General features: G+C 44.2%; 1 protein-coding gene across 1 annotated transcript in view; it reads right to left on the bottom strand.

Moving 5' to 3' along the window:
* The window catches only part of LOC139374953 (neurexin 3a), a 447,428-nt gene that overhangs the window by 108,031 nt on the left and 319,131 nt on the right, over positions 1-20,266 (bottom strand). The window lies entirely within an intron of this gene.

Raw genomic sequence — 20,266 nt, 5'->3', positions numbered from 1 at the left:
AGTTTTTCAAAGCGAAGTGAGAGTAGGATCATGTGAGCCCATGATTTATTATGAACTATGTCCTTTTTTGTAAAGAAAATAATTTCACCAAAATGTTTGGTGAAGAGATGTTCGTTGCTAAAAAAAATGATGAATACACAAACCACACACACTCCAGAAATTATGATACCAGTGAGCTGTGATGTGTGATGTACACAGCCAAATTACTACATGGCGAAGCACGGGAGCAAAACACTGTTCATTTTTATTAACGACAGCAACCATCGCTCCCCAACCAGCAACCATTTCCCTATCATGACGACAGAGAAAAACTCTGTAACCACCGGCATTCCATTAAAGTGTTGGGGACCAAGTAGGCCAAAGACTTTGAAAACATCAATTTTGGGAGGGGGGTGTAAGTTGTCTAGTTCTACCTCACCTGGTTCCTGAACCCAAGTCTCACGAGAGGTTTCGGAATGACTAATGTTCTCACCTGGGTCAGATAAGTCGTAATTCACCAGCTGATTTTCTCTATCCCAGACCCCATGGGAAATACTGTGACCTATACAAGTTAAATATAATTCCTTCCAACAGGGATTAGCAATAGAGGTTCTGAGGAATGAATTCTCCAGTTCACATGTATTATACATGAAAGAAGAAAGACCCCAGGAGAATGTCTTTAGAGTGGAAATCAAGCAATATTCCAAATGTAATGTGAATTGAGCGAACCCAAACACACAGAGATGTACTCTGTTTCTGTAGTTGTAGAGAAGTTCAAGTAGTTATTGGGGCGAGAGACAGTTCATAGGCATTACTTTTGTGTGTATGCGTGTGTGTGTGTGTGTGTGCTTGTATGTGAGTGTGCGTGTGTGAGTGTATGTATGTGTGGCATGCTTGTGTGTGCGTGCGTCTTGTGCATGTTTGATGGCATGCATGTGTGTATTCTAAGGCTATAAGGACCAGCTGGCTCTACCTCTCCCTCTCTAGTTGTGTGTCAAGTAGAACAGCTGGCCCTCAGTGGGAGCATGGCCACATCACATAAACATTTACATAACATTTGCATTTAAGTCCCAGCATTTGCACTTCAGACAGGCCTACTGTAGAGTACAAACTACACAGGGTACATATACTATTTACAAAGTATCAATGCATCCGAACGCAGTAGGCGTTGCAAATATATCACTCATCTCTTCTCACAGTCCATCATAATCAAGAAAGCTCCTACAATACACCATCGATGATCTTATTTGACTTCTGATGGTTAAATAAGAAGCACCAGGCATGCCTCAGTTCTTCTCTTTCCATTGGGGGATTTGGTTGCCCTGTGATACTGAATAATATATGCAATCATTACTCAATTAATCAATGAAGAACCATTTAGTTTCAGAAGTGCCCTTGCAGCCTTGTTGAGGGGTGCTTCAGAGGTTAAGCAATATATACTTTACAGCTGCAAAAGACGAAAGAGAGACCGTTTGGCATGATGTTGAACTTTGAGACTTTGCAGTGTACATGTGCAGTGTACATGTCAAAACCACAGATCTTCTGTTGATGGCATGGAGCCGTTTGATTAAAAAATTGCTTCACCTCAAGCGCAACAATTTGACTCAACAAGAACTGCAATGCTGCTGGGTTTTCACGCTAAAACAGTTTCCTGTGTGTATCAAGAATGGTCCACCACCGAAGGACATCCAGCTAACTTCACACAACTGTAGGAAGCATTGGCATCAACATTGTACCTTGTAGAGTCTGTGCCCTGACGAATTGAGGCTGTTCTGAGGGCAAAAGGAGGTGCCACTCAATATAAGGAAGGTGTTCCTAATGTTTGGTACACTTAGCTTAGTATAAAGTACGGTTTTAATAGAAAGTGGTCAAAGGGAGTTACATCCTTTTAGACAGATTGGTAGATGGATAGATAAACCAGCATCAGGTGGCAGCGAAGGAACTTCATAAACCAGATTATAAAATAATAAAAAGTCTGTGGGCTCCATCCGATTAAGACAACACAGCAGGGCCATTTCCCATCCTGCTGCCCAGCAGAAATGCATGATGGGATTGGCCTGAGCCCAGGCCCTGGCGGTGATGGTCTTGCCAGCATTGGGGTGAGACGCTGTGCCAAAGATTATCTATTATATTGAAAAGATAGCCGAGTGACCGCTCTAACAATGGAAATACATGTCCTCAATGATTTTAGGCAGGCGAGATCAGGTGGGACCATTCTAGGCAATGAGAAGGCAGACACGTGCGCGAACAACAGGCACAACTGAGTTGTTTTGTCTAAGTTGCCGGAATGCCACACGCAACCACTTATGTCTGTATATACTTATGTCAGCATAAACATTATGAAACTTCTATTAGATCAAATAAGCCTCCCGTAATTCGGCACTCTCATATAGACCACCACACAAAAACGGGCTTCTCTCACGAGGACAGATTTTGGGCGGAGTAAATCCTCTCGTTTCTCCTCTTCCTCTCTGGCTGTACCCTATGACTGGCTGCTCCATGGCTGATATACTTATCTTGTTCTCATTAAAAGGAAGTCCAGTCACTGTTTCTAGTGAAATATTCTGCATGAAAGATAGCTGAAGAAGAAGAATGGGTATTTACGGTTTACTACTCGAACGCCAAAATAAACTGATGTGTGACGGTACTCTAATAAACTGTCCAAGAATGAGGCGGGAGATCTTCTATTGGAATGATCATTATACAGTATTTCACTGACTGAATGAATAAGGTTCTGAAAACCCTTCGTCATGCTTAGAAAAGAGAGTTAGATAACTCCTCAGAGTTACGCAAGCGGGGATAAAGTGCATTATCAATAATTGAGCTTAGAGTGACTGTGACTCTTGGCGTTCTTATCAGAATCAGAGAGGGGGATTACTCAGACATCTTAAGATGTGTCATACGATGGCAAGACGTCTTTAGAAGATCCACTTCACGAAGACCAAAAAAATATAAGAGGCAACATCATCGTGAGTTAATTTCAAGTTTCAACAAACTTTTTCAATTAGTTTAAATACACTTTTCCCAAATGACAGCAAGTTGTTTTACCATTCAGACACCGACCTAGACACACAATGACGCAGACGCTTTTAAAACAATTAAAGACCAGAAAAGTGCCTTCCTTTGTGCATATTGATGAGCATGATGCATTTTCTTCATAATGCTTTCCAGGTATGCGCGTAAATTAATAATGCGGCAGAACGTTTAAAAAAAAAAAAGAGAAGATGGCCTGAACCGCTAACAGCTCCACAAAAGAGGTTCTCTTTTCAACGCGACGACGTGTGCACCTATAATTGAATAATATGGCTTTAAAACTACTAATGGGTATAGTCAGAGAAACCTGACAGGCGATTCAGTTGGGAGACAGCTCTTCGAGAAAAGAAGACAAGACTGATGGTTTGGTTTGAATTTTCATGAACTGATGCAGAGACTGGATAATGGCTTTCTAAGAATTGTTCGAAAAAGAAATGCACCACTTATGGTTTAAATGTAATGTTCTGTGACGATGTTCGCTGAGAGTCGGGAAGCAAGTTCAGGGAGTGTGTGTTTTAACACATAAACACAACATAATACAAAACAAGAAACACTAAATGCACACAGACATGAAACGGAAACAATAACGCCAGGGGAAGGAACCAACGGGAGTGACATATATGGTGAAGGTAATCAGTGAGGTGATGGAGTCCAGGTGAGTCTGATGACACGCAGGTGCGCGTAATGATGGTGAGCAGCCTGGTGACCTAGAGGCCGGAGAGGGAGCACACGACGCGCGGAACCTGCCACAGGACGCCGACCAAAATGACGATCCCGGGGATCAGGAGTGGACCTGTCACCTCTGCTGAGGCGCGGGATCAGGAGCGGAGCGGTTAACCCTGCTGATCCCAGGGATCAGGAGCGGAGCGGTTATCCCTGCTGATCCCAGGGATCAGGAGCGGAGCGGTTATCCCTGCTGATCCCAGGGATCAGGAGCGGAGCGGTTACCCCTGCTGATGCGCTGGAATTTGTCGCCGTCTGGAGCACGGGAACCTGACGAGCCGGTGGAAGCAGGGGAGCCTGGCGATCCGGCAAAGGCATGAAAGCCCGACGAGCGGCTGAGGCAGGGGAGCCTGGCGATCCGGCTGAGGCATGAGAGCCTGACGAGCCAGTGGAGGCAGGGGAGCCTGGTGATCTGTCTGAGGCATGAGAGCCTGTAGCGGCTCCCGGACCCAAAGTCATTCCCACTGAAAATAATAAATAAATAAAAACTCCCTGATGCTTCCCTTAGGTGAGGCATTATTCTGTAACGATGTGCACTGAGAGTCGGGAAGCAAGTTCAGGGAGTGCATATTTTAATAAATAAACACAACATAATACAAAACAAGAAACACTAACAGCACACAGACATGAAACAGAAACAATAACGCCTGGGGAAGGAACCAACGGGAGTGACATATAAAGTGAAGGTAATCAGGGAGGTGATGGAGACCAGGTGAGTCTGAAGACGTGCAGGTGCGCGTAATGATGGTGACAGGTGTGCGCCATAACGAGCAGCCTGGTGACTTAGCGGCTGGAGAGGGAGCACATGTGATATGTTCTGACCCAGAGCAAAAGCTTTACCACCATCACCCCATACCACATTTGATCAAATCCTGGCATTCGCTTCCAATAAAACCACCATCGTTTTCTTCTCTGTTGAAGGCCGTAAGTGTTTACTTACGTCTAAGCATCGCCTTTATCCAACCCGGAGGGTTGCCAGTTCAAATCCCGGATGCGACTGGAAATATCTTGTGGAAAGTGAGCTGGCAACCAAAGGGTTGCTAATATCAAAGATGCCTAGATGCCATTGCCTGTCGTTGTGCCCTTGAGCAAGGAACTTTACCCCCACAACAACAACTCCGGGCGCCCATCACTCTCCTTCTTGGTCAAATAGCCCTCCTTCTTGGTCAAACAGCCCAGAGGTGTGTTGGGTCATTGTCCTGTTGAAAAACAAATGATAGTCCCACTAAGAGCAAACAAGATGGGATGGCGTATCACTGGAGAATGCTGTGGTAGCAATGCTGGTTAAGTGTGCCTTGAATTCTAAATAAATCACAGACAGTGTCAACAGCAAAGCACCATCACACCTCCTCCTTCATGTTTCATGGTGGGAACCACACATGCGGAGATCATCCGTTCACCTATTCTGTGTCTCACAAAGAAACCAAAAATCTCAAATTTGGACTCATCTGAGCAAAGGACAGATTTCCTCCGGTCAAATGTACATTGCTCGTGTTTCTTGACACAAGCAACTCTCATCTTCTTATTTGTGTCCTTTGGTAGTGGTTTCTTTGCAACAAATTGACAATGAAGGCCTGATTCAGGCAGTCTCCACTGAACAATTGATGTTGAGATGTGTCTGTTACTCTGTGGAGCATTTATTTGGGTTGCAATCTGAGGCTGGTAACTCTAATGAACTTATCCTCTGTAGCAGAAACTCTGGGTCTTCCTTTCCTGTGGCGGTCCTCATGAGAGCCAGTGTCATCAATAGCGCTTGATGGTTTTTGAGACTGCACTTGAAGAAATATTCCGGATTGACTGACCTTCATGCCTTCAATTAATGATGGACTGTCATTTCTCTTTGCTTATTTGAGCTGTTCTTGCCCAAATATGGACTTGGTATTTTACCAAATAGGGCTATCTTCGGTATACCAGCCCTAACTTGTCACAACACAACTGTTTGGCTCAAATGTATGAAGAAGGAAAGAAATTCCACAAATTATCTTTTACAAAGGCACACCTGTTAATTGAAATGCATTCCAGATGACAACCTCATGATGCTGGTTGAGAGAATGCCAAGAGTGTGCAAAGCTGTCATCAAGGCAAAGGGTGGCTACTTGGAAGAATCTCAAATATAAAATATATTTTGATTTGTTTAACACTTTTTTGGTTACTAAATTATTCCATATGTGTTATTTCATAGATTTGATGTCTTCACTATTATCCTACAATGTATAAAATAGTAAACATTAAGAAAAACCCTAGAATGGGTAGGTGTGTCCAAACATTTGACTGGTACTGTATGTGTATATTCGGAGGGGTGGGGTGTGTCTTTCGGAGGGGTTGGGTTAGGAGGAAGTTGAATTTCAGTCGGACCTTCTGTGCAATTGACCAATAAAGGGATCTTCATCTCGTCATAGTGATTGAAATTATGTTCCATATTTTTACGAATTAAGGTGTCAATAACTCATGCACAAACACACAAAGCCTGCGCGTCCTAGCACACTCGACTCATGCATGTAAGATGAGAGTGTGTGGTGGTTTGCTTTCATCTATTGAAGATCATATCAGATTCTTTACCATTCTACACGCCGCTCATCTCATATACAATATGAAAAAGGTACACACACACACACACACACACACACACACACACACACACACACACACACACACACACACACACACACACACACACACACACACACACACACACACACACCCATGTACACACACAGATATGCACACAGACAAGTCATCACTTGTATACATACATATGTTCACTTGCCTCCATGGATACACAAAAACAAAAACACACACACACACACACTCACACTCCGAAAGACAGACTTTCCAAGACATAGCAATCTGCACACTTGGACACACATGCACACACACAATCCCAGATCTCATACAGTTTCTAAAATGGAAAGCTTTAAGCAGTTCAAGCCCCCCCATGGGATGATCTTGAGAGAGGAGCAGAAGTATTGTGAGAGAGTCGAGGGCTTTGACATCTATCAGCTGAGCAATTGGATTCCAGATCTTCTTAGATAAGAGACTGATTGGAGTGGGAGTTTAGTGGAGAGAGAGAGGGGGAGAGATGGAGAGAGAGAGAGAGAGAGAGCCTGACGAGAGTGCGACAAACATCCATCTCCCCCACCTTCACAAAGCCAACCATTTTGCCATTTATCAGCAGTTAACACGATTACATTAAGACTGATGCATGGAAATTAGGCCAATTAGTTAGATATAAACCCAGCTAAAATCAAAGGGAAACTGAGCGACGAACCATAGAGTGATGCCAAATCAAACGTAAGCTTCCTGTACCATTACCCACTGTTGATCACTGGTATGTAGGTCAGAGCTGTGGTCAATTCTATTTCATTTCCTTGGAACTCAGCTTGGAAATGTCTCCATAGCAGAGTTGGGGTCAATTCCATTTCAATTCCAGTCAGTGGAATTTAACATGGAGTATTCCTATTGAACTGTAATGCCATTCCTGAGTTCACATGAGGTTACTTTGGATGAATTGGGATGAATGACCCTAACTCTCATTACCAGTCCTGTAGGTGGGTTGATATCACCATGAATAAACAGCAGAGAAACCATCTCTCAGGCACTGATGATTACATATGGCAGTTATGTACTGCTTGTTGTGCACAGCATGTCTCTTCCCGGGAGTTATTCCTCTCCTCCTTCCCCCCTTTTCTGCTGTCATACTGTGACTACAGGGGAGTAACGTTACGGCTCAGAGCGACGAGGAATGAAGATACCGCTCAGAGAGCGAGGGAGGAAAGGGAGGGGAGAGGAGGTGGAGGGGAGAAAGAGGTAGATTGGAGGGGAGGGTACAGCCAAGCAATATCAAAAGTGTCACCGTGTGGTGTAACATCGCAGCTGGTGAAAATGGGATAAACTGGGGAGGCAGAAGAGAGGAGAGATGGGATTTTGATAGAGCCTGTTTTGTAGACGCCACCTTTAGACCTCAAAAGAACATCATTTTCAAAGAAACTTTGCCCACAGTTCTCTGAGGTGTGCTTCCCCATGACCGGGGGGGGGGGGGGGGGGGGGGGGGGGGCAACGGACCACAGCTACTAAAGTACAGAGACTGACAGAATTAATGATGACTTACGCACAAATTGAGGAGGGAGTAAGAATGAGGGGAGAGACGCTCATCTAGTGTCCCAGAGAACTTTCCAAGGGACCCGTCTTTCAGTATGTATATCATTCATCACATATATCAAATCAAAGTCAGTTTTAGTATTTGATGTAAGTTAAGTGTGGGAGCCGTGTCTTGCCGACCCACAGAATGCCAGATAGCCTTTGTTGAGTACCAGACAAAAGGAGTCATTAATACACAACCCTTAGTTGTGATCATTTCTCAGATGGCGTAGTCAGCTTGGGACCGTTTCTATTGTTTACACATTGTGGAGTCCAACAGCTTGCCGGGCCATCTGTAGGAAATGGCTGTGAGGACCGGGGAGACCTGAGGGAGGTTGGCGAGATAGCCGGGCTGCAGTACAATGTGCCATTTCAGCATCTCCTTCATCCAATTGTTTGCAGTTTGTTTGGTTCTTTGGGGACTTACAAAATTGTATTCCTTTTCAAAATAGGGACCATTGAAAAGAGTGATAGCTTACATGCCACATTATGAAAATGCCATGGCGGCAGGTAGCCTAGTGGTTAGAGAGTTGGACTTCTAACCGAAAGGTTGCAAGATCGAATCCCTGAGCTGACAAGGTAAAAATCTGCCCCTGAACAAGGCAGTTCCTAGGCTGTCATTGAAAATAAGGATTTGTTCTTAACCAACTTGCTTAGTTAAGTAATGGTAAAATGCCATAAAAAATATACAAAATCTTATGCAATCAGAAAAAAAACTATTGAGTATATATTAGGGCAGGTGATCATATTACCGCCACACCATCATGGCCTCAGTCAAATTCCTGCCACTGTAATCTCCTTTTATGCACTCTGGTCGCTCTTGGCCTGGTACTCCGGGCTCCATTGTCCCTCTAACCACTCTGACATCAATGCAAATACAATTAAAATCACATCAAACACATAATCAAAACAGTCTCATGCTTTAAAAACTCACCTCACTGTAATAGATCAATTTGAAGAAAGAAGTTCAACAACAGGTTGAAGCTGAGTGGAAAACAGGGTCGTTGTGGATGATGTTGGATGAATTCAAAACAACCAGACACATATTACAGCGTATGCTTACGCAATGTTTGCGCCGTTATACAATACACAGTTTAATAGCCTATTACGCAGGCAGAAAAACCACCCCAAAAACCATAGATTTAAGGTGTCTTTGGTACATAAATGGTCTAGACTATATTCTAAAAATGAAACAAATTCTAGTATTGGACTTTGAGTGTGGACTGTATTATGATGCATACTGGATGGTCTGGTAACATTACGCTACGCTCCCAACTTTTTATACATGAGTCTGGGGACTACGGTAGGCGATGCTGTTGGTTCATTTACTGTGCATGGCGGTTTACAGAGTTGACCTACAATGAAAGTTTGTATTTGATTTTGAATAGCCTAGTAATAGGGCATTTATTTTCATTTTTTTTTTCTTCATTTTAATAGGCTGACACAGTACCTTTAGCCACACAATATCTCACCAACGTGCGTTTCCATCTCCTCTTCCTCGTGAGAGGGGCTGTCAACAGTTTAATGAAATATGTTTAGTTGTGCAAACATATTACTATCGATGTTCCCGAACAGATTCCACTTGGTTTACCAAATGAGGTACTGGGTAGCTAGCTGCAAGAACAGCGTTAGAGAGCTCATGACATAGAGAGTTTGGGCGGAATATCACCTATCGCGAAGCAAAAGGCTGAATGCTCCTGAAACAGTGGTAGATGCGTGGAATGAAATACGTCTTCTTATAAGGCCAGACATTTCTATATGCAATCCCGTTTGAAAGCAGAGTTTTGATGGTTGCCACTAAAATGAGGAGGATCCTAGCATATTTATTTATCAGCTGCTTATATTAAGCACATGCTCTGTTCTGCATAATTGAAAAACTAACCAAGGGAACGCAGCCTCCATTCGCTATTCGAGTGCATATCTTTTTTTTTTTACCCTGCCCCTGTTCCTGTCCATTTGATAATGGTCCATTCCAAATCGGAACTACTTTTACATATCAGTAAAATGTCAGATTAAATTGAGAATAAATAGTCTGATGGGTGAAAATATGATCACTTAATGAGAGAACAGAGTGTGCAGCCTGAGGCAAGGAACAGAGCGCAAGCTTTCAATTGCCCATAGTGGCATCATGCAGGCCAAATACAGTATGTTTTGATTTCTAAGACATTATGAGGTTTGGCTCATTCACAACTAAAGTTGCCAAATAACTCTAAATCTAGCTCATAGGACCTGTTTCAAATGATTACTTTTACACTCAACATAGCCCTTTCATTTCGTATCCAACTCGTTCTGGAATAGGAAAAATATATTTTCTATTTTATTCAGCTTATATTCTTATTACTATGAAATCATATAATATAAAATAATGGCTCGAGACTTCTAAGTATTTTTGGTCTGCTAAATGAACTAGCCTACAGCCTTTGGCAATGGCGCATAGCCAAATAACATACAGTATGACAGAATCCGAGCCCGAGGGTTTGATAGTCACATGCACAGGGTTGCAGGTGTGATTGCAGTGTACAGTGAAAATTCAACATGCAGGAATACATTTGAACAAATTATGAAAATGGTCATAAAAAAAGAAAAAAAAGAAACAGAAATAGCACTAAATACATAATGCCAACTTTGGCAGTGATGACTAAATAACAGCTGTGGCTGACACATATTCTGTTCTTCTGAAATAAATGTTATTCATATCATAATGTTTATTTAGACCTGCCTAAACTAAATAATGGATTTATTGTGAGGGTGTATACTAAATTGATTTCTTAAACTTTTTTTATGTAGCTGTTCCAAAGTGGCTTGTATGCCTGGAGATGCTAAACGTGTTTATGTTAATTAACGGTCAATTACCGTGAGACCGGCAGTCATTTGCATGACAATAACCCGCTGACAACATTTCACAGCGCTAAATAATCTGTCTGCACAAATATGACATTTGGCAAGTGTACTGTGCATCCGAAATCACACACGTGTTTGCACAGATGTAGGATACGCCTTCAGACTACAGGTAATGAGATCAAACAGTCTCGAGGGTAGAACGACATCAGGGGCCACAGGAATCATTGCTACAGCTCGCACTGCCATCTGCACAAGACAGCTTCTATGACAGAGGAGTCAATTGGCCGGGGGTGGTTGGCCTGATAGCTGGGCCACAGTCAGAGCACAATGTGCCATTTCAGTGGATTCTCAGTCCGCAGGCAGGCAGCGAGGCTACCCTGGGACAGCATAACTGCTGCTGTCATTGCTTCCCTGCGTCTGCGTGGCCAATCAACAATAGGTGGTTTGTAATGGACCGTGGCCTGCCTTGAAGTCCCTTCAGAAGCAGCTGGAACCGGTTTGCTCGGTGTGTGAGCGACTGTCAGCAATTCCACTGCAGGAAATGCAGTAGTGGAGTCTCTGATGTTCACTAAGGTAGCCTACTGTGATCGCAAAGACAGACATATGAGGTGTAGTGGATGTATTAATACCATAGACATAGCTGCTGGTAATGTTGACTGCTGATCAGATACTGCAAGTAAACTCCAAAGACTAGTGGATGCTTTAGAGAGGTTGTTAAGGAGTATCTCTCTACTCAGTGGCTTTTGAAGGTGGGATGTTGGACAGAGGAATGAGATGGGTGGATTCTAGTATTGGTACAGTACCTACCCCCCACCACCAGCCTTTTCAATGTAAAGGACTTTGAGCGGTTGGACAAATAATATGTGATCCAGTAACAGAGATGGGGAGCAGAGTGACATGGTCGGAGCACTTTGGGATAGTTCACGGATCACCGTAAGGTTCAATCCCATCACCACGGAAACAAGAGTGACAGGGAAGGTCAGAGTTCCGAGTGTTCTGAGGTGACGCAAGATTCCCTTCCTTTCAGAAGGAGCCTTCAAACGGAAAATTATTTTCCGGCTGAAGAGGATGGTGGGAAAGGGGGGATCATTTATGAGGGGAGATATGAACTGGTGATCTGGTGAAGTCGCCCACGTCTCACAGGCAACGGACAGAGGAAAGGCTTTGCACTGCGGAGACTGGACAGCACGAGAACAGAGAGAGGTGAAAAGGGAGAAAGATGGAGAGGTCGGATAGAAAAGCAAACAACACTTTGAGACTCGTCTCTGCATCCCCATCCAATAATGTTCAAGCGCAGTCGACCCGTGTGAAAAGGAAACGTTAATGCATGTTGGCTAATCGAACCTGTTTGAAGATGTCTAGTTTATATCTGGTCTGTGACAGGTAGACTTTCACACTAATCACCACAATCACTGCTAGAAAAATAAAACCATTTCCACTTGTATTAAAAGTGGCCAAATCACTTAAACCTAGCTTTCGGCTTAAATTTATTCCCTCTTAGGAAAGACTTCAAACACCTGGCGGGGAATCACGCCATTAGCATTTCCGTGGCACCGCTAGGCCGACACCCCATCGCAGTGTGACACTGATTGTTCACCCCAGATAATTGGCCATTACTTCTACTTTTGTGCTCGTATTCCCGCCTGTGATTTGATAAGGTTATATCAAGACAAGTAGCACAATTTACAGGGAGCCATTTCGCCCCATTTTTTTTGGGGAGAAATGTACTTGAGCTGGGGTTCATTTTTTCTCCCTCCCTCTAAAGCGTGTCCATTTTAAGCGTTCGGTAATGAAATAAAAACGGATTTAACATTCTGCAGGCTCTTAAAAATGGGATTTATTTCATCTGATTGTATCAGAGGGGACCAATAATGGCTGATATCACACTGTGATAATATCGCAAATGTTTTCCAATTCGTTTCAATAGGAATAATCTGTGTTTTGAATTCCCTCCCTCTACAAGTCTTGTTCGTTATTTTTCTCAAAGACAAAACATCGCAACGGCATAGAAGACAAGGCGATAACCTCGTCCATAGAGGGGACTTTCTGTCTGAGATGTCGACAGCTATAAAGAGATGGATCTTGGCCTTTAATATAATCTGGAGTATCAGTAATGTGTGACTTAATGGTCATTGTCTCCTGGCCTTTGTGGCCTCGCTCTGTAATGTAACATAAATCATCATTAGAGAGAGCCTTTCCGGGTGTATTAGGGCCTCACACTCACAGACGACTTTCTTGGTCGCTGTCAGCAGCTTTCTTACCCAGTTTGTGTAGAAAGTGTTGTGTGTATGTGGGAGGACTTGATGTGTTGTCTGGTCAGGAGCCTGACCTCTCTGTATGTCTCTCATGTAAAACTGTCAGGCTGTGTGGAGAGCTGAAAAGGGTTCAGCCATGATGAGGCTCTGTGTAAATGCTTTTTTGTATCTGATGAGGACTGCAAATTCTGAAATACTGAACCTGAGACAATGGACTCTCTGTTTTAGGGCATATTACTTATCATCGTCTTGCCATGAAATTATTAATTGATCCAACATGCTTTGGAGAGCTTTCAGTCCAAATGTGAGGCCAATCATGTCACTTTCGAAAATATGGATGACAAAGGGAGAAGAAACTATCGATTAGCTATGTTGGTTGTCGTCACTTCAATAGGAATATAAGTTATGGAAAAACTAACTGGGGCAGTGAGAGGGAGAATGAAAGAGAGTGAGGGCAGTGAGAGGGAGAATGAAAGAGAGTGAGGGCAGTGAGAGGGAGAATGAAAGAGAGTGAGGGCAGTGAGAGGGAGAATGAAAGAGAGTGAGGGCAGTGAGAGGGAGAATGAAAGAGAGTGAGGGCAGTGAGAGGGAGAATGAAAGAGAGTGAGGGCAGTGAGAGGGAGAATGAAAGAGAGTGAGGGCAGTGAGAGGGAGAATGAAAGAGAGTGAGGGCAGTGAGAGGGAGAATGAAAGAGAGTGAGGGCAGTGAGAGGGAGAATGAAAGAGAGTGAGGGCAGTGAGAGGGAGAATGAAAGAGAGTGAGGGCAGTGAGAGGGAGAATGAAAGAGAGTGAGGGCAGTGAGAGGGAGAATGAAAGAGAGTGAGGGCAGTGAGAGGGAGAATGAAAGAGAGTGAGGGCAGTGAGAGGGAGAATGAAAGAGAGTGAGGGCAGTGAGAGGGAGAATGAAAGAGAGTGAGGGCGAGAGAGAGAGAGAAAGAAAGAGAGAGGAAAAGCAAGAGAGAGGAAAAGCAAGAGAGAGACAATGAGGGAGAGGAGCAAAAGAGGGACAGATTCAGAGAGAAAGTGAGAGATAAAGAGATAGAGGGACTGCTGAGGAGTGAGTGGTAGCGAGAGGAAAAACTGAGATATTTGACAATGCAGATCTAATCCTTCTACAGTGTGAGTCATACAGACTAGTGTACTGGACCCTCTCTCTCTCGGACTCAACATGGATCAGAGGGTCTGTGTAAATCCATCTGATGTTCATCGGATCTAACATGAGATGCCGCTCCTCTTCTCACTTGTCTTCCTATATGGTGTGTGTAAGATGGAACTCCTATTGTGTGCCATGACATTGGGGAACACCACAGTACCACAGCACCACAGCACCACAGCTGTTCCAGATCTTTTTAACCCCTTTCTCTTGAAATGCACCATTATACAATACAGACCAGGTGCAGGTTAAGTAAGGGATGTTGCATTGAAACTAATGAACAGTGTTTTTGTGTCCTAGGATGCCCACCGGTGGCTCCTGCTAACTGTTAACCCTTTGCACACACGTGCACACACACCCACAAGCAGTTACTCACACGTCAGCTTTTTTTCAACCTGGTGTAAAGAATATTGGAGAGAGAAATAAAATAGAGAGGGAAGGGGGAGAGAGAAAAAGGTAAAGCAGAAATATTGAGAAAGAGAGAGAGTGAGAAGGCAGGCCAGAGGTAATGTGGTGTGTTAGCCCCTGATAGTGCTGGTCTTTGTTTGGCCTCCGCTCTCCTCAACAACAATGACTACTGCCGCAGTGGATGAGCACACCTGTGTGTGTGTGTGTGTGTGTGTGTGTGTGTGTGTGTGTGTGTGTGTGTGTGTGTGTGTGTGTGTGACCACGCGTGCGTGTACAATGCGCATTTGTGTGAGAGTCTTTTCTGTTCCTCTCTTGCTCTCTCTCGCTCTTCCCCCACTCTCCTGCTCTCTCTTTTCCCCCACTCTTTTGCTCTTCCCTCTCTTCTGTGTGAAATAAGTCAGTCTGCTAAACCTCTTTCCCTTTGAAGATGTGTTTAGAAGAAAGGGATGAGAAATTAAAGAAAGGAGGAATGGCACATGAAAGGAGGAAAAACAGTTTTGCACTGGCAATTCATCCGGGGGAAAAACTGCAGGCGGTGCTTTGGACTGTGAATAAAACATTGACTATATGACACAAGTCTTCTAGGGACAGAGGCAGACGGCAGCAAACAAACACGAGCACTGTGATTAGTTCTGCTCATCCTTCTGCTTGGGAGCCAGCCTGATTTGACACAGACAGTTGGGAGTGTAAAGGAGTGTTTTATTTGGGGGAACACTGCGTTCTCAGTGAAATGTATGTGCGAACTACACACACCGTTTTGTTAAATTTGAAACGCTTCAAATCCTGGTATAGTGGTCCTGCTTGGCCCCAGCGATGTACTGGGCCGTATGCACTACCCTCTGTGGCGCCTTGCGGTCGGATGCCGAGCAGTTACCATACCAAAAAGTGATGCAACCAGTCAGGATGCTCTCGATGGTGCAGCTGGAGAACATTTTGAGCATCTGAGGGGGAATAGGTGTTGTCATGCCCTCTTCACGACTGTCTTGGTGTGTTTGGACCATGATAGTTTGTTGGTGATGTGGACACCAAGGAACTTGAGGCTCTCAACCTGCGCCACTTCAGCCCCGTCGATGAGAATGGGGGCGTGCTTGGTCCTCCTTTACCTGTAGTCCACAATCATCTCCTTTGTCTTGCTCACGTTGAGGGAGAGGATGTTGTCCAGGCACCATGTAGGTATCACAAACTCGGCCAGGGAGAGGTTGAAAATGTCATGCTCTGAGTATGTGTACTTGGTAATTCGTCTGGTCCTGTGGCCTGTGGCCTTGTGAATGTTGACCTGTTTAAAGGTCTTACTCACATTGGCTACGGAGAGTGTGATCAGACAGTCGTACTTAACAGCTGGTGATCTCATGCATCGTTCAGTGTTGCTTGCCTCGAAGCGAGCATAGAAGGCATCACTGGGCAGCTCGCGGGCTGGGTTTCCCTTTGTAATCTGTTATAGTTTGCAAGCCCTGCCACATCCAACGAGCGTCAGAGCCTGTGTAGTAGGAGTCAAACTGTGTTGACGCTTTGCCTGTTTGCCAAAAACACTATGTATTTTCATGAAATAAAAGGACCGATATGGACATGTTAATAGTTAACAGGTATGCTGTTTATACAGCAGTGTGTATATTTGTGTGTGTGCCTGTATTTGTCCCTCGGGGTACGACTAGCTGTCTGTGTTCACCGCAGTGGTGGCAGGACTGATTTTACACCTGGTTGGGCGAGTGTGTGTTTGTGTGTGACGGGGTTGATTTCATAGCTGGTTGGACGTGTCTCTGGCGGTCAGAAGTTCTAACTAGAACACGACAGACATGCAGAAACGCTGCCTGAGAGAAGTCAGAAAAGGACGGACAATTCATGGATGGCCACACACATCTAAATGATCTTCTATAGGTGCTCGACGAGCTGTCATGTTTTAGTGTGCTGGGGTTACAAAGAACATGTTTCTCATTGCATGCTACATCAACCATGAATACACACTTTTACGAAGTAATTATGATCTGCAAAAGAGGGGACTAGGGAATTAATTATGATTACAGTAACAATTCAATATCTTAAATGTTCAATTGCTTAATCAGATTTGGTGTTTGGCCCCTATTTGAATTATAATCCTATTTATACTGCGATTTGAATTCAACTGATACCAAATGGATCTGTTGACAAAGGGATGGTTCTATGGATTTAAATGAACAGATAATAAATATATCTCCAATGCCATTGAGTTCTTTTAGTCAAATCTCATCATCTACTGCAGCTAGATATTGCCTTAGAAGTATTGTGCTGAGATGGCTTAAATTACTATATCGCAACTCTTTTTTTATAATGGTTCTCAATGAGAGCTAATGCAATATATCACTAAAGTTCAACTAGACTGGAAAATCTAAATCAAATCAATAACACAATGAATAACAAAGCAATATTTATTCAATTAGGCAAGTCAGTTAAGAATAAATTCTTATTTTCAATGACAGCCTAGGAACAGAGGAATAACTGCCTTGTTCAGGGGCAGAACGACAGATTTTTACCTTGTCAGCTCGGGGATTCGATCTAGCAACCTTTCAGTTACTGGCCCAACACTCTAACCACTAGGCTACCTGCCACCCTATACAAGGAGTACGGTGGTGAGTCAATGTGCAGGCCTACGAGGTATTTGAGGTAATATGTACATGTAGGTAGGGTTAAAAGTGACTAGGCACCCAGTATAGATTTTTTTTTTTAAACATTTTTAATTTTATTTCACCTTTATTTAACCAGGTAGGCTAGTTGAGAACAAGTTCTCATTTACAACTGCGACCTGGCCAAGATAAAGCATAGCAGTGTGAACAGACAACAACACAGAGTTACACATGGAGTAAACAATAAACAAGTCAATAACACTGTAGAATAAAAAGAGTCTATATACATTGTGTGCAAAAGGCATGAGGAGGTAGGCAAATAATTACAATTTTGCAGATTAACACTGGAGTGATAAATGATCAGATGGTCATGTGCAGGTAGAGATACTGGTGTGCAAAAGAGCAGAAAAGTAAATAAATAAAAACAGTATGGGGATGAGGTAGGTAAATTGGGTGGGCTATTTACCGATGGACTATGTACAGCTGCAGCGATCGGTTAGCTGCTCCGATAGCAGATGTTTAAAGTTGGTGAGGGAGATAAGTCTCCAACTTCAGCAATTTTTGCAATTCGTTCCAGTCACAGGCAGCAGAGAACTGGAAGGAAAGGCGGCCAAATGGGGTGTTGGCTTTAGGGATGATCAGTGAGATGCACCTGCTGGAGCGCGTGCTACAGGTGGGTGTTGCCACCGTGACCACGCGATAAGGCGGAGCTTTACCTAGCATGGACTTGTAGATGACCTGGAGCCAGTGGGTCTGGCGACGAATATGTAGCGAGGGCCAGCCGACTAGAGCATACAGGTCGCCGTGGTGGGTGGTATAAGGTGCTTTAGTAACAAAACGGATGGCACTGTGATAAACTGCATCCAGTTTGCTGAGTAGAGTATTGGAAGCTATTTTGTAGATGACATCGCCGAAGTCGAGGATCAGTAGGATAGTCAATTTTACTAGGGTAAGTTTGGCGACGTGAGTGAAGGAGGCTTTGTTGCGGAATAAAAAGCAGACTCTAGATTTTATTTTAGATTGGAGATGTTTGATAGGAGTCTGGAAGGAGAGTTTACAGTCTAGCCAGACACCTAGGTACTTATATATGTCCACATATTCTAGGTCGGAACCATCCAGGGTGGTGATGCTAGTTGGGCGTGCGGGTGCAGGCAGCGAACGGTTGAAAAGCATGCATTTGGTTTTACTAGCATTTAAGAGCAGTTGGAGGCCACAGAAGGAGTGTTGTATGGCATTGAAGCTCGTTTGGAGGTTAGATAGCACAGGAAGGGCCAGAAGTATACAGAATGATGTCGTCTGCGTAGAGGTGGATCAGGGAATCGCACGCAGCAAGAGCAACATCATTGATATATACAGAGAAAAGAGTCGGCCCGAGAATTGAACCCTGTGGCACCCCCATAGAGACTGCCAGATGACCGGACAACATGCCCTCCGATTTGACACACTGAACTCTGTCTGCAAAGTAGTTGGTGAACCAGGCAAGGCAGTCATTAGAAAAACCGAGGCTACTGAGTCTGCCGATAAGAATATGGTGATTGAAAGAGTCGAAAGCCTTGGCCACGTCGATGAAGACGGCTGCACAGTACTGTCTTTTATCGATGGCGGTTATGATATTGTTTAGTACCTTGAGCGTGGCTGAGGTGCACCCATGACCGGCTCGGAAACCAGATTGCACAGCGGTGAAGATACGGTGGGATTCGAGATGGTCAGTGATCTGTTTGTTGACTTGGTTTTTGAAGACCTTAGATAGGCAGGGCAGGATGGATATAGGTCTGTAACAATTTGGGTCCAGGGTGTCTCCCCCTTTGAAGACGGGGATGACTGTGGCAGCTTTCCAATCCTTGAGGATCTCAGACGATATGAAAGAGAGGTTGAACAGGCTGGTAATAGGGGTTGCGACAATGGCGGCGGATAGTTTCAGAAATAGAGGGTCCAGATTGTCAAGCCCAGCTGATTTGTACGGGTCCAGGTTTTGCAGCTCTCTCAGAACATCTCGATTAAGTTTTCGATTATCATGGATTTATCGGTGGTGACCGTGTTACCTAGCCTCAGTGCAGTGGGCAGCTAGGAGAGGGTGCTCTTGTTCTCCATGGACTTTACAGTGTCCCAGAACTTTTATTAGTTAGAGCAACAGGATTCAAATTTCTGCTTGAAAAAGCTAGCCTTTGCTTTCCTGACTGACTGCGTGTATTGGTTCCTGACTTCTTGAACAGTTGCATGTCGCGGGGACTATTCGATGCTATTGCAGTCCGCCACAGGATGTTTTTGTGCTGGTCGAGGGCAGTCAGGCCTGGAGTGAACCAAGGGCTATATCTGTTCTTAGTTGTGCATTTTTTTGAACGGAGCATGCTTATCTAAGATGGCGAGGAAGTTACTTTTAAAGAATGACCAGGCATCCTCAACTGACGGGATGAGGTCAATATCCTTCCAGGATACCCGGGCCAGGTCGATTAGAAAGGCCTGCTCGCAGAAGTGTTTTAGGGAGCGTTTGACAGTGATGAGGTGTGGTCGTTTGACTGCGGACCCGTAGCGGATACAGGCAATGAGGCAGTGATCGCTGAGATCCTGGTTGAAGACAGCGGAGGTGTATTTGGAGGGCCAGTTGGTCAGGATAACGTCTATGAGGGTGCCCTTGTTTACAGATTTAGGGTTGTACCTGGTGGGTTCCTTGATGATTTGTGTGAGATTGAGGGAGTCTAGCTTAAATTGTAGGACTGCCGGGGAGGTAAGCATATCCCAGTTTAGGTCACCTAACAGAACAAACTCTGAAGCCAGATGGGGGCGATCAATTCACAAATGGTGGCCAGGGCACAGCTAGGAGCTGAAGGGGGTCGGTAGCAGGCGGCAACAGTGAGAGACTTATTTCTGGAGAGAGTATTTTTTTTAATTAGTAGTTCGAACTGTTTGGGTATGGACCTGGAAAGTATGACATTACTTTGCAGGCTCTCTCTGCAGTAGACTGCAACTCCTCCCCGTTTGGCAGTTCTATCTTGACGGAAAATGTTATAGTTGGGTATGGATATCTCAGAATTTTTGGTGGCCTTCCTAAGCCAGGATTCAGACACGGCAAGGACATCAGGGTTGGCAGAGTGTGCTAAAGCAGTGAGTAAAACAAACTTAGGGAGGAGGCTTCTGATGT

Source organism: Oncorhynchus clarkii, chromosome 19, assembly GCF_045791955.1.
Source record: "Oncorhynchus clarkii lewisi isolate Uvic-CL-2024 chromosome 19, UVic_Ocla_1.0, whole genome shotgun sequence".
In the NCBI taxonomy this organism is placed as follows: domain Eukaryota; kingdom Metazoa; phylum Chordata; class Actinopteri; order Salmoniformes; family Salmonidae; genus Oncorhynchus; species Oncorhynchus clarkii.
This window is presented reverse-complemented; position numbering and strand designations above follow the sequence as displayed.